Source organism: Apus apus, chromosome 2, assembly GCF_020740795.1.
Source record: "Apus apus isolate bApuApu2 chromosome 2, bApuApu2.pri.cur, whole genome shotgun sequence".
In the NCBI taxonomy this organism is placed as follows: domain Eukaryota; kingdom Metazoa; phylum Chordata; class Aves; order Apodiformes; family Apodidae; genus Apus; species Apus apus.
The window spans coordinates 154650882-154664769 of record NC_067283.1 but is presented as its reverse complement, the minus strand read 5'-3'; positions in this window follow the sequence as shown (position 1 = coordinate 154664769).

The window sequence follows — 13888 nt, the reverse complement described above, 5'->3', positions numbered from 1 at the left end:
CTTATGGCCAAAATAACTTGAACTGTTACTAAAATGACTTCCAGGGAAAGCTATAGCTTTTCTTTCCACACCTGTAGCTCTGCTTTCCCAAGGGATCAAAAAGATTCCCTCATATTTGGATCAAAATCAGAACAGGAAATGCCAAAATCACTTTTGCCATAAAGGACCTTTCCCATAAGCTCAGTGAAGCCACATCCATTTCTGCCAGAAAAGGTATTTTGGCAGATATCTGCCCAAAGAATGCTTTGGCTCCCTCTCAGTGGTTGAAATCCATCCCCAGGCATGTAGCAAGGGCCTTGCTGATATCCCCTCAAGTTGCCACACTGGCACACAGTATCTGGCCCTACAAAGTGATCAACCACCAAAACAGATCCAGCCTAGGGTTTTCTGCTCCTTAGGTCTCACATGGCTGCCAAACTTCCCAGCTGGCATGGAGCAGCTTACTCATTGAGCAGCTTGTTCCTCACTTACAGGCAATATATTTTTCATGGTGGAGATCTTACCTCTTGCCTTTTACTACATTTATTCATACAATGGAGAAGGTTTTCTACCATTCTTTTTTTTTCCTTGGTTGGTCGGGGTTTGATTTTTTGGCTTGGTTTTGGTTTTTGCTGTGAATTTTGTTTGATTGTTTTTTGGTTGTTTTTTTTTCTTTTATTTTTGTGCAGCAGAACAGTTCTAGTGACTGGCAGCAAGAGCAGGAGGAATTTTACTAGGAATAAGAGAAAAGCTACCAGCTGGGGCAACTGTTTCTCCATCTTCTATCCCGTACACTAGGTGACAAAATCTCCCTAATTGGTGTTCTCTTTGGCTTGGAATTTAGTCAAAGGTTTATCATCACACCTCCCAGTTTTCTGTACACATAGCAGAGGAAGACAGAATTAGAGGCCACTTAATCAAATAGGGTATACAAAAGTCCATGGGACCATGCAACTGGAGGTGCTGAGCAAGCTCACCAATGTCATGGTGAGGCCACTCCAGTGTGTGTGAAGGCTCAAGGCAATCAAAGGTTTCTCTGGTGTTTGGAAGAAAGCAACTGTCACGATCATCTTAAAGAAAGGTAAAAGTAACCAACCAGCTTGAGTTGGACTCAGGCCGTGTTGCTGTAGATGTCTACAGAACTGGGGCTGAATATGTCAAACCAAGCTGCATTTCTAATTAATGGAGAGATACAGGCATTTTTAAGGAGTAAGTCACCTGACCTTTTTTATAAATCTGCTTCAGGATCAGATGAATCATGTCCTGAACTCCACTCTCTGTATGGACTAGCTCTCCCTTTGCTGACTCAATTTATTCCCCATTTGTTTTGACAAAGATGTTTATTTAATCAGATTTAATCCAACTCAGGAAATGTAAGAAATTACCTCTTTATACCTCCCGTTTGATGCTATTACCCTAAGTGTTCATGAGCAGCAACTGTCACGGACAGAGCAGTTGATGTGATGGACAGGCTGATCCCCTGGAGTTGGTCCTACAGGTGTCTTTAAAAGTTGTTCCTCTACCAAGTCCTCAACATGTAGAGATTAGAAATCAGACATTATGCCAATGCAGTGTGACTGAAGGAGAGATGATGCCAGATTTGTACAAAAGTAGAGACAAATATCTTGTTTCCCACTTTCACAATCGCCCTCTAGCAAAGCAAATTAAAGTGAAAATTTGGCTCAAAAGAGCTTATCAAGGATGTTTCCAACAATAGCTGTGGAGTTTCCTTGTGATGATCACACATTCACTGAAATATCTCTGCTTGCATTTCCCATTGATATGATCATAGCAAGGTTACCTACCCTGGAAAACTTTACAGTAATTAGGGGAAATCCTCTGGTAGCTTTGTACCCCCTGGCTTTAGATCATCTGAGTCTAAAGGTCCAAGCTGTTGGCAGCAGGGACATGGAATCTACGAAAGAATCCCATCTGGAAATCCCCACTTCAGATCAACTTGCAGGTCTACTTTGATATCCAAAATAGAATTTGGAAAGGTCTTAGTGCATTTTCTAATTGTCACAACTCCTCATCCCTCAGATGTCTTCCTCCTTCCCATGACACACACTCCTTGACTGAGCTGAAGACTGAGCTGCCAGGACCCAGAGCTGAAGACTACCTGGGATGTGGAAATAAGAAGGAAGAAAGGGGCAGGTTCACACATTTCTAGGCCACATTATGTTTATTCTGTGGCCAGGACCAGTCCAGCCATTCTGATGTGAGCCTCACGCACAGAAGTGTGGGATGGGTGAAATAAAGACATCTTAAAATGCACCACTTTATGAGTGGCAAGGGGCAGGGGATGGATGCAAAGGGGAGAAAGGAACTATAGCATGAAAAATGGCTTTCTTTGATAGAATTACAAAATCATTGGGCAATAGAAAAATTGCAGATTTTATATACCAGTTAATGATGTGGCATTTGAAACAGTCTCTGACTGCTCATGATATTAATTGATATTGTCTTGGAGAGAACTGCTGAGTTTAGAATTGATGGATGTATAGAAAACAAAGAATAACCTTTATCCAAGTTAGTGCACACCTGCAGAATGCTCTCAGCAAATGCTAGTTTTGTTTTAAAGCATTAATAATGTCTTTGATTAAATAATAAAGAACAGGGGTTTGTTTTCCTTTTTTCCCCTTTAACCAGGACACATAAAAATCAAGCTCTTGGGAATGTAAAATAATTCACTGTACACAGTGTTTGCAACTTTTACTCATTCCTGACTGAGCCAACAGTTAAAGTCCCAACTCTGGTCCCTTTAGTGCCAGTGACTTAGTAAGATGTCATACACAAGTGGCTGAGGTGAGCAAAATTTCACTTCTGCTGTTTCCTGAAATCTCAATTTTTCCACACACAGAGTCAACTCCAGACTGGCCAGCAGGTCAGCCAACCATACACTTCACTTCTTGATACAGAGATATTCATGTGGTCACAGGTATCAGGTATAAATATGTCCCAAAAAAACTCTTCCAGGCAGAAGGGCAGAGTTGTTAAGTCTCCTGCACCAAGGGAGAAATCATAGAATTATAGAATCATAGAGTGTTTGGGTTGGAAGGGACCTGAGAGATCTTCTAGTTCCAACCCTCCTGCATGGGCATAGATACCTTCCACTGGATCAGGTTGCTCAGAGCCACATCCAGCCTTGTCTTGGGCACTTCCAGGGACAGGGCAGCCACAGCTCCCCTGGGCAACCACAGCTTCTCTGTGTGACCTCGGCCACTGTCTTATCACCCTCACGCTAAAGAGTTTCTTCCTAGTGTCTAACCTAAATTCACCCTCCAGTTTAAAACTGTTCCCCCTCATGCCATCACTCTGTGCCTTTGTAAAAAGTCCCTCTCTGGCTTTCCTATAGTCCCTTTAGGTACTGGAAGGTGCTCTAAGCTCTCCCTGGAGCCTTCTCTTCTCCAGGCTGAGCCACCCAAATTCTCTCAGCCTGTATTCATAGCAGAAGTGCTCCAGCCCTCAGATCATCTTCATGGCCCTCCTCTGAACTCTCTCCAGGAGCTCCATATCCTTCCTCCTTTGGGTTCTCCAAAACTGAACATGATACTCCAGGTACTGTGTTCAAAAGAAATCAGTCCCCTGTGAAAACACATTAAAAAAGATTAACAAGAGATGGACAAAATCCAGACCTCCAGAATCCAAATCCAGTGTCTTAATAGCAGCGTGTCCTACTTTGGGATATGTGTGAGTCACAAGGAGGTGTCACTTGGATCACAGTGTGGACCAATGTCAGATCAATCTGCTTAACAGCCTTCTTAAGAGCATGGAATAAAGAGGCCAAAGAATCCTAATGGCCACTGTGAACTGGAAGGTCAGTAAGGACATAGCACACAAAGGAGAAAACAACAAAACGGTTTTATATTGACTAGAGTCCTGGCAGGAAGCCTGCTAGTGGGGAAGACCTGAGAAAAAAAACCAAAACAGTCCCTGATGTTCTGCACAAGCAGTATAGTCGAGGTGTTGAGCTCTGGTGAAAACAAGAGCTGTGGTGAAGAAGCCAAACTGAGGTTCTCATCAGAACACCACCAGAACTTCCATTTGGGGTAGGCATAGAGACCAGTCCAGGGAAGACTGCAGAGGTGGAAGTCAGGATCAGTCTTAACTGCAGGACAAGTAAGGTAACAGTTTCTTTTTTTCCCCAGTGACACAAGATTGTAAAGGTCAGTGCTATTGCACTAGATGTTTAGTAACACACAATACACCTGGCATTGTGAGCAACCTGAAAATGCTCATTAGAAACTCAAAAGCAGTGTAATAAACTTCTGATGGAAAAGGAAACTGATAACGTTGTATAATGATATCAGAAGTGTTGTAAAAAACAGACAGAAAAAAACTGAAGACATCAATTAAGGCCATGTACTGTGGGTAGAAAGGGAAAAAACCAACAGTGCTATATAGAGATGGTGTGCTCATCATATCTAATAAAGAGGGTACAGTGTTTATTCCTGTATATCCCTTTGGAATTACAATAATGGGGAAAAAATAGTGTCAACTTTGGGTGTCAGAACCTTTTGCAGTCATTCAGAAACAAAGAGCAGTGTAATGCATATCTACTGATAAAAATCCATTAAGTAGAATGATTTACACCCTGCAATGACTGTGTTACCTTTTGGGGTCAGCTTTTGAGCCATCTTCACATGTGAGAGAGACCAGAAAATGCATGTGAGTGTGGATGCCACGTGCCTGCTCCACTGGAATTGAATTGTTCTGGTGTGGCAAAGCTGCCTTGTGCATTTTTCTGCCTTTACTACAGAGCAGGAAACCTTTCCCAAGCATTTGATTTAGTAGTGACGATCAAAGGAGTGGCTGGAGATCTTGGGAAAGCACATAGTAAATACACTAAGTAGCTACATTATTAACATGGGAAAAGAGGTGCTTCTAGTGGGTCTTCCATACCTGATCTGTTCAGCATGTGCACCAATAACTAAAATTACTAAAACTGTGTGGTCTGGTTCAGTAAATTGGAAACCAAGAAGGATTAAGAAACCTTAGAGAGACTTGCCTTCATGGCTGGATAAGTCAATGACCATGAGTTCCCAATGCCATGCTGTGGCAAAAAAACATAATGAAGTTCTTGGGTTTACAGGTTAGTAATTACAAATCAAACTTGAAATTATATCTCCTGTTCTTCTCCTTCTCCTCATTTTTATTTTTGTATTTATTTCTTTTGGTCAGCAGGTGAAGAGGAATGCAGCAAAGCAGAAAGAGGGAAAGGACAGAAAATCTACAAATTGAATGATGATGTAATTCTCTAAAGGCTTCCCCATGAAAACCAGCAGAATTTTTAAATAATAGGCAATAGTATTTTTTCTTGTCCATTTGAGGAAGAAAAATACTTTTATCTAAATAAAAACTTTAAAAGAAAATATGACAAATAGCTCTACTTAGGGCTATGAAATCAAGACTGGACTTAATGTCAAGGAAGACACTGCAGAGAGTAAACAAAGCACCAAAGGACCTCAAAATTGCCCCATTGACCTGCTTTCAAATTTTACATCTATTACACATTCAACACAGGCACCCTAAGAGTCTTCAAGAATGGGTTTTCACTCTCTTGCAGGATGATGTTATTAATTACACATCAACTACAAGCTATCCAATTTGCACTGAACTCTCCCAGCCCAGTTAATTTAGAATCATAGAATAGAATCATTGAAATCTTTTGGTTGGAAAAGACCCTTAAGAACACTGTGTCAACCATTAAACCACCACTGTCAAGTCACCACTAAACCATGTCCCTCAGCACCACATCTACATGGCTTTTAAACACCTCCAGGGATGATGATGCCACAACTTCCCTGGGTAGCCAGTTCCAGGACCTGACAACTATTTCAGTGAAGAAATTTTCCCCAGATACCTCATCTAAATCTCCTCTGGTGCAACATAAGGCTATCTCCTCTTATTCTATCACTTGTTACTTAGGAAAAGAAACTAACCCTCTTCTCTCCAACCTCCTTTCAGGTAGTTGTAGAGAGTAAGGTCTCCTCTCAGCCTCCTTTTCTCCAAGCTGAACAACCCCAGTTCCCTCAGATGCATCTCATAAGACTTGTGCACCAGACCCTTCACCATCTTCATCACCCTTCTTTAGACATGCTCCAGCACCTCAATGTCCTTCATGCAGTGGAGGGCCCAAAACTGAACACAGGATTGGAGGGTCAGCCTCACCAGTGATGAGTACAGGGTGATGTTCCCTGCCCTAGTCCTGCTGGCCACACTGTTGCTGAGGCAGGCCAGGATGCTGTTGGCCTTCTCAGCCACCTGGGCACACAATGGCTCATATTCAGCCACTGGTGACCAACACCCCTAAGCCCTTTTCCACCCAGCATCTTTCCAGCCAATCTTCCCCAAGTCTGTAGCATTACATGGAGTTGTAGTGACCAAAATGCAGGACATGACACTTGGTCTTGTTGAACCCCATACAACCAGCCAATCAATCCAGACTGCCCATGTCTCTCTGCAGAGTCTTCCTACCCTCAAGCAGAACACCACTCCCAACCCATTTGGGGTCATCTGCAAACTTCCTGAGGGTGCACTCATTTCTTTTCTGAAGATAAAGATACTAAAGAAAACCAGCATCAACATGGAGTCCTGGGAAACACAACTTGTGACCTGCCACTAGCTGGATTTATCTGTTCACTACAACTCTTTGGGCATGGTCATCCAGTCAATTTTTTGAACCAGCAAAGAGGTATTTCTACTGCAAAGGGACAGACATCAGCTTCAAAGGAATGTATAATTTCTTTCCTTCCATCCAGCAAATTACAGGAAAGAAGGTCATGGAGCCACTGCCAAGGAGTTGCACAGTTGTCATTTAAACTGTAATTCACCCACAGCCCATGGAGGAACATCAGCCTTGTTGGACCTTGAGCTGCAGGATTAATGGAGCTGAAGTGGAGCAGAAGCTTTTTACATGCAATTCAGGAAATGTCTAGACTTTGTGAGAAAACTGTTAAATTAGAGTGGCAGGACATTGGGATCAGGGAAGCGCTTCTTGCTCTTGGCAAGAAGATCGGTTGGTGGAAGGGGGGGAAGCAGTAGGATTGATTGCTGGGGGGTGTCTGCTTTTTGGTATTTGTAGAGTGATGGAGTAGTTGGCAAGGTGAAGCATTTTCTGACTCAGGAATCTTCTCTCTAAAGAAGGGCTGGGCACAGCTATAAGGGAATTAATTTGGGGGCATCACACTAAAATGACAAAACTGTTGTTTACAACAGCTGAAGAGGGAAGAAGAAGGACTGGTAAGGCTGATTTGTCAGATAAATACTTTTAGAGTCTCCTTTCAACAGGCATCCATCTTACTTTACCTCGGTTTCTGTTCAAGCTTCCCCAGGATGAAACTTCCTAACAAGCACAAGAAAACCAAGTCACCAAATGGTCCCTCTAATTCTGTTTGAGACAGCATGCATAGAAACCTTCCAACAACCCAAGAATTTCCACTACTTCAACCTGTGCCTGGAACTTGAAATCCCTTGCTGCTTCCTCTCGTCCCTGCCTGTTTTCCAGACTTATTACCTTGGTTTCTGCTCCAAACCTTCAGTTTATCAGAACCAGTTATGTTAGACAATTGCAGCTGTTTTCCCAAGACAGGTGGATGGGTCTTGTGAGAGGGAGAGAAGCAGCAGAGGTTACACGATTGCATTAGAAAGGCTTTGCTCAGTATTTCACACATTTTCCTAAACCAGATAAGGAAGAATGGTGCAGATGAATGTGAAAAAGTGGGAACTCACAGAGTGATGGCAGGATTCAATATGTCAAAATAATTAATCCAATAAGAAGCTGCAGCAGCCTGCTCAGATATACATGCAGGAACAAAGCTTCCAAGTCACAGTTGTCCTTCTCCAAGCCTATCCATCCACTTTTTTGAGCCCTAACAAGATCTTTTGCCCAGCCATGGTTCTGAGCATCACACTCCAGAAAACAAGGAGTGTTGGCACAAAGCTGGTTAGGGGAGAGCAGGGAGAAGAGTGGAATGCCAGAAAGCTGCTTCAAGGTGCCTTGGCCATGTGATGTTTGGCCTTCTAAGGGTGTTACCTTGGTGTGAAAACAACGGTGTTCCCATGCCCCCCATGAAGAGCCTAGCCCTCTTTGGAGAAGAAACATATAAAAAATGTAATCTGAATACATTTTTCAGCCCTTTGAAGGTGGTTGTCCAACTGTGGCTCAAAGATATCACCAAGGGAAGCCTTTAAAGAAAAGATGCTGGGATGTCTCATAAGAATCATAGAATTATACAAAGTTTTGGGTTGCAAGGGACCTTAAAGATCACCTAGTTCCAATCCCTCTGCATGGACAGGAATGTGTCCCACTAAACCAGGTTGCTCATTTGCCTCTGGGGTTGCCCCACCCAAGGGCAGGACCTTGCACTTGGCCTGGTTGAATGTCATGCAGTTTACACACACTGACCTCTCAAGCCTGTCGAGGTCCCTCTGGATGACTTCCCTTCCCTCCAGCATGTTGGCCACACCACACAGCTTGGTGCTGTCAGCAAACCTGCTGAGGGTGCACTTCATGCCATGTTCACATTGCTGACAAAGATGCTAAATAGCACCAGTCCCAGTACTGACCCTTCAGGAAAGCCACTTGTCACTGGTCTCCATTTGGAGATTGAGCCATTGATCACTACTCTATGAGTGTGACCATCCAGCCAATTCCTTATCCACTAAGTGGTCCATCCCTTAAATCCATATCTTTCCAATTTAGAAACCAGGATGTCACACAGGACAGGGTCAAACACTTTGCACAAGTCCAGGTAGATGATGTCAGCTGCTCTCCCCTTGTCCACCAACCCTGTGACCTCATCATAAAAGACTATCTAAAAAAAAAGTGTGTGTATGTATATATATGTACATATGTATCTTGCAGTCCTATTTTTTCAAACATATCTAACTGAATATTTATCCAGCACTTATTTTGACCCAGGGCAACAGACCCAAAATGGCAAGTGAAGAGGGCAACTACTTAGGTAGAAACTTTCCAGAAAAAAATGTAATTCATCTGATACACCACAAACATTTTTGGGATGCACCAAAGATGACCCTGGAGTTGCCATAACTCTTACCTCTGGGGGTTGGAAAACAAAGCGACAGAGAAGAAGATGGGGGTGGGGTTTTTGTGGAGATTAAAAGAAGTGAAAGGTGCCATTCCATGGGTATTGGCTGCTTTGCACAGTTAGTGTTGTGCCTGGGGACAGGAGCTCAAGCAATGAAGAGATTCAAGCTGGTAATCACAGGAAGGAAAGAATTTGAGGGCTTGACAAAGCCACATAGTCTGATCTACCAAAGCAAAGATGTTATTTCCTAAATCGTTTATGAAAGACACGAGGGATTGGGCCTCATTCTTCACCACCTGCTCTCGTTCTCTCACTGCTCTTTTAATTCTCTTTATCTATAATGTTAATAATCCTAAAGGTATTTTTAGTGGTTCCCTAGGAGATGTATCTTCTCCAGTCTATGTGTTTCCTTGAATACCAATAGTTCAATATCCTGATACCATGATTACCTGCTAAAAAAAATTATTTAACTCTTTTTTTAGGGAGAGTTTCTCACTAAAAATATCCAATAAAATTTGTTTTCTAAATTACCTCCACCCTGTGAAAGTGTCTGTGAGACAAAACAGTTTTTAAAATGTCATTTGTTGATGCTTAATATTCAAATTAACTGCAAGTTTAATAAGAATTATTGCTCCAGACAATCCCATATAAAATTTATCAATTTTTATCTCTTGATCTTTGCCAGTTACCATCATCTTTCATAAGTCAGAATGCAAAACTATTTAGTAATTTTTAAGTGTGAAAGCTCAACTGCCTGCTTGTTTACCAAAAAAAAAAACACACCAAAAAAACCCAAAATGTAAAGAAATACCTTTTTTTACTGAATAGGCATTTATTTAGTGTTCAGATCTCTGCTGTTCCTTGCAGTTTTCTCATCACAACTACCTTGAACAATTGTGCATTGGGTACATATTTTGTCATATTGCTGTTACCTGTTTTTTTCCAGGTTACATACACCCTTATTCTTAAAACCTGCCCCTCATCAACACCGTGCTGACAACTGGGCACAATTCATAGAATCATAGAATCACAGAATGATTTGAGTTGGAAGAAGCCGTAAAGACCACTGAGTTCCAACCCCTCTGCATGGGCAGGGACACCTCCCACTAGATCAGGCTGCTCCAAGCCCCATCCAACCTGCCCTTCAACACCTCCAGGGATAGAGTTTGCACAACTTCTCTGGACAGCCTATTCCAGTGTCTCACCATCCTCACACTAAAGAATTTCCTCCTGGTCTCTAATCTAAATCTCTCTTCTTTCAGTTTAAAAATATTAGCCCTTGTCCTCTCACTACAAGCCCTTGTAACAAGCTTGTTACAAGCTTTCCTGTAGGCCCCCTTCAGGTACTGGAAGGCCACTATGAGGTCCCCTTGGAGCCTTCTTTTCTTCAGGCTGAACAAGCCAAACTCCCTCAGCCTGTCCTGATAAGACAGACTTGTCTCCCTTCAGTCTCTTAATCATCTTTGAGTCCATGACAGCACCGCAGCACTTTGCCCATGGCCGGGCACTTTGCTAGTCATCTTGGGTGTGACACTGTCTCAGGGCTCTTTTGCAGATCCAAATAAATCCACCATGATTTCATAGAATCACAGAATAGTCTGGGTTGGAAGGGACTTGGAAGATCTGCTTCAAACCCCTCTACCACGGACAGGGACATCTCCCGCTAGATCAGCTTTCTGCCAGACTCAGCCAGCCTGGCCTTGAACACTTTCATGGATGGGGCAGCCACAGCTTCCCTGGGCAACCTTTGCCAGTGCCTCACCACTCTTACACTGAAGAGTTTCTTCCTAATAGCTGATATAAATATACCCTTTTCTAGTCTAAAACCATCCCCCCTTGTCCTATCACTCCATGCCCTTGTAAGAAGTCCCTCCCCAGCTTCCCCATAAGTGTTTTCAGGTACTGGAAGGTGCTCTAAGGTATCCCTGAAGCCTTCTCTTCTCCAGGCTGAACAACCCCAACTCTCCCAGCCTGTCTCCAGAGCAGAGGGACTCCAGTCTTCCAATCATCTTCATGGCCCTCCTCTGGACTTGCTCCAACAGCTCCACGTCCTTCTTGTGTTGGGGGCTCTAGAGGTGGACAAAGCACTTCAGGTGGGGTCTCACCAGAGTGGAGTAGAGTGGGAGAATCCCCTCCCTCAACCCGCTGGCCACGCTGCTTTTAATGCAGCCCAGGACATGATTGACTCTCTGGGCTGTCACTGCACATTGCCAGTTCATGGTGAGCTTTTCACCAGCCAACACCCCTAAGTCCTTCTCCTCAAGCAGAAGGCTCTCTTCAAGGCTGATCTCACAGCCCTTTGGAGACAATTTTTTTTATTATTGAGATATTATTTTTGTCTCCAGAGGACACTCCCCGCTGCTTATATTCTCTATTAGTCTGCTGAAACCAATATTCCTTCTCCCCAAACCTCAACCTTTTGGGCAGCCTGTGCCATGCTCATTTAGTACCTTTATAAAGCTACACCTTGGGACTGAATGTTCATGTTTCTATGCTAGAATACTATGATTAGTAATACCATGAGCAAACTTGAATCTAGAAATATTCTTCCAGCATACTCTGCATGAAAACAAGGGTATTTCATCACATTCCTATTATATTAATTCATTGCATTAGAACTGTGGTAACATCCAGACACTATATCAAGATGTTGCTGAAGGACAAACCCTTGCCCAAGGAGCTTAATGCCTTACCAGTTTGATCATATTGCTGAACTTCAATTATGCTCCAACTGCTCTCTCCACAAAGGTAATAACTATGTTCTTTCCAGACAGGGTCTCAGACAACTTTTTCATAGCTGAAATAAAAGTCTATGGAAGACGGATCTGATTCCAGATCAAGGGTCTGAGGAAGCACTGACCTTGCACTTTTAGGATTTGGCATGAAGAGGGGTGTGAAATAGCACCAAAGCCTGTTATCCAGGGAAAATCTATCTTTGCTAGTTCTCTTTGAGAAAGTTTTCTCCACTTGCTCTTTCCCAGGCAGGCAAAGATTTTCGGGAGAAGAAAGAGAGGAAAGGTAGAGCAGAGAAGATAAGACAGCAGTGATCTAAAATGAAGATACAAGGTGCCTCCCGCCCTGCATAATCAATGTCCTGGATCAGTCAAAACATTCAGAAGAAGCAGCTTTTTCAGGAGGTGCCTTGTTTGCCTACTGCTCAGCCAGAGAGCAATCTGACAGTTCGAAGCAGTAGCTCAAAGTAACAAGTGTCTGTGTCCTCACTCTGCAGGAGAGACAACAAGCAGGCAGTGAATTTATGTGTTAGTGAAAATCACCTTCTTATTTTCAGCAGTAAATTAAACTCTTCAGACTAAGGGGCACTCTCACACCTTGGCTCACAAGCATCAATGCAGACTCGTATGTAAGAGTGGATGGATCCTGACACCTAAATGTTTATCTTAGGGCACAAATAAGCCCTGAGAGACACATTCACAAGGTCATGCACAGACAAGGATAAATCCCTGGGTAAAGATGCAAATCAGCAATACAAATTGCTATGCAGCCACACTGCCATGTGGAAACATTTTTTTCTACCAGTAATAACTTAGTCAATGATTTCATCAAAACACAGGACTCCTTCAAGCACAGAGGAGCTTCTTTCAAGAAAGTTGTTGATTTTTTTTTTCTAATAACTGGTCAGACTCATTCCTTCAGAGATCTAGTATTTACAGACTTGCTAGGCTAGAAACAAAGTGCTGCTCACCTATGGACAGTGCTGGATGAGGTGACTCCTGCAGCCCAGATAAGTCAAAGAACTGTGGGGGTTTTTTTTAAGAAACCTAAGGTTCAGATTTGTGATCCTTTCAGTATGTTCCCATCTGTCAACTAGGCTGTGGTAACTCTCGGACTCCTTTCTGCTAAACCAAACCAAATCCCACTGGTATTGGGCTAAGAGCACACTCAAACACAGTTACTGCAGCTGAGGTCACAGGCTCATTGCTCCTCTGGGTCTTGGGATCAGCCCTGTTCAGGGATTTCTTCTATCTTTGTGGATATGTAGAATCATCGAATCATTTTGGTTGGAAAAGACCTTTAAAATCATCAAGTCCAACCCTGAAAATGTATCACTAAACCCTATCCCTAAGCTCCACATTTGCACATCTTTCAAAGCCTTCCAGGGATGGTGATTCCATCACTGGCTGTTCCAGGCAGCCTGTTTCAGTGCCTGAGTACTCATATAGAGTACTCACCCATATGCATATGGAGTTGCAGGAGATGCTGGAATGTGACCCAGGAAAGGAATCAGGAATTCTTAAGTATAAGTGCTCTGTTATCTTCACCAGCACCAAATTAATTCATCAGTGCCAAAACAGCTAAAATGGGTTGATAGCTGCAGAAGGGCACATTAACATCAATATGCTGGCTTTAACTGCTATTATTTTTTTGTTGCTGTTTTGCACCAAAATAACTTGCCTACATATGGAAGAGATCATCCCAATGATTTATCTCTCTCATTGATTTTCCAGTTCCACAGCTGATGAAGATGTGGGGAGGAAGTTCATGGAAGCAGCAGAAAGAGGCAAATTGGGTTTTCATGGTCCCATGCTACTTTATCCAACTATGCTTTCCCATGTGAGGGCATCCCACTGGGGTCTCACCCTTGCATTCACTCTTCTTAATGACATTCAATCTTTTTGTGCTGAAGACAGTCATTTTCATAGCTGCTTGCATAATAAATTCACAGTTACATGCTCACTGGTTCTCTAATTATCCCCCATTCCTGCAAAACAAAATGATTAAACTGAGTTTCTACTAGAAAAAAATAAATTAAAAAATAATAGTAAAATGTGTCAGCAGTTTTATTCTACTGACAAAGTTTTAACAGATTTGGTTATATTCAATATTTTCTTTTGCAA